The sequence below is a fragment of the Jaculus jaculus genome, chromosome 8 (genome assembly GCF_020740685.1).
Source record: "Jaculus jaculus isolate mJacJac1 chromosome 8, mJacJac1.mat.Y.cur, whole genome shotgun sequence".
NCBI lineage: Eukaryota > Metazoa > Chordata > Mammalia > Rodentia > Dipodidae > Jaculus > Jaculus jaculus.
Window position 1 is genome coordinate 71989584 of NC_059109.1, and position 1968 is coordinate 71991551.

The 1968-nt window shown below is 38.0% G+C and overlaps 1 pseudogene; it reads right to left on the reverse strand.

Moving 5' to 3' along the window:
• Positions 1 to 681: 681 nt before the first annotated feature.
• LOC123462984 lies at positions 682 to 1223 on the reverse strand (annotated as a pseudogene).
• Between the last annotated feature and the right edge of the window lie 745 nt (positions 1224 to 1968).

The following is a 1968-nucleotide window of genomic DNA, read 5'->3' on the forward strand; positions in this document are numbered from 1 at the left end:
AGACAGGAAGTATAAGGGAGGATGTGCGAGTTATATGCAGATGCTGTCATAGTGCAGAAGAAACTGAAGAATCCACAGATTTGTTTTTTATGAAGGGACTACTAAAATCAATCAGGTATGAGGACTAAAGGATGCTGACTGGACACCACTTACTTTTCTTGGAGACTGCTCTGCCTCTTTTCCTTCTTTGGGGAGTTGAGCACACTAGGGGCATTCAACAACCACGGATACAGCTAAAAATGGCAGAAGAAATGACAACACTAGAAAAAAATCACCTATGTCATTCCTAATGAGTTAAAAGCTGGGTTATAATATAAATGAAAGGCTGTTGGACACTTGAAAATAAATCAGGTCACTTCCTTACGTGACCCAAATGAGACATTTGTCACCTTCTTGCAGAACCCGAGTTTGAATGCATCTCTACATCTACCAGTATACAGGAAACGTCGGTGGCAGTGGGGCGTAGCAGGACTACAAGAACCTAACTGAATGATTCTAGAACATGAGAAATTCTAGGACAAATGACTTATTTGTTTTTTCCAACAAGTGGTCAAATAACAATAATAATAATAATAATAATGATAATGATAATAATGATGGGCAATTGTTAAGTATTGTTAAATTGATATGAACAATATGTAATGTAGTAACATAGTTTTGATCCAAACTCAGATTAATCAGCAGACATTTTGTGGTACTGAAGAAATCACTGCATCACTTATCATCACATGATATTCGATAATAACTAGAATTACTGTTAATTACTGACTGAAAGTGGTACTGGTGTCATATACCTAAATGCCTTACAGTCTTCTTGAGGGATTTGCTCAATTCCTTAATATTTACATTGAGAAGACAGTGAGCTCATAGTTTTCTTCACACTTCCACACAATCTTCACTTATATTTCAAATAGCTGAGCTGGTAACAATTCTGTCTCACAGGGGATGGATCCACATTCAGTCATTCCTCATGCTGGCCACCAGGAAGATTATTCTGGTGCTTTTGAAGAAATGGCTATGTTGCTATCTGCGACTGTTGCTAAATAAATGAGATTTCTATGCAGTACGTGCTGATACTACACGCACTCGTTCACTCGGCTCTTGTTCTGATACTCCATGATACAGTGGATCAGCTGGTCATTCTCCTCCAGGAGCTGCTGGACGATGTCCTGATTGATCTTCGCCGTGCCTCGCAGCCAGGAAGGCGCGAAGATGACCCACATGGTGAAGATCCACGCTGCACCTGCCTGGGCCTGGACATTTTTATGTTGGGTGATTTTTTTTGTAACAGCTTTGATCTCAGTTCCAGTCATAGTTATGTTGAAACAGTTTGTCTCATCTTGGTTTAATTTTGGTAAGTCATATAAATCTAGAAAATTATCCATTTCTTTCAGATTTTCAAACTTAGTGGAGTATATATTCATTTTTTAGAGAGACATTTTTATTTTTATTTATTTATTTATTAGAGACAGACAGAGGGGGAAAGAGAGAGGTAGAGTGTGAGAATAAGCAAGCCGGGGCCTCTAGCCATTGCAAACGAACTCCAGATACATACGCCACCATGGGAATCTGGCTTACATGGGACCTGGAGACTCAAACATGGGTCATTAGGCTTCACAGGCAAATGCCTTAACTGCTAAATCATCTGTCCAGCCTGAGTATATATTCTTAACACATGTCTTTATGATGTTCTGAATTTCACTGGTATCTTTTGTAATGGTGCCTTTTTCATCTCTAATTTTCTTAATTTGTCTCTTTTCTCTTTCTTTTGGTCAGGTTTGTTAAGGGTTTGTAAATATTGTATATCCTTCCAAAGAACCAACTCTTTGTTTCATTGATTCTTTGTACTTTTTGTGGTGGAGGGTTTCTATTTCATTAATTTATGCCCTAATCATTATTATTTCTTCCTGTCTACTGGTTTTCAGTTTGCCTTGTTCTTTTTCTAAGGCCTTAAAGTGAAGCATTAAA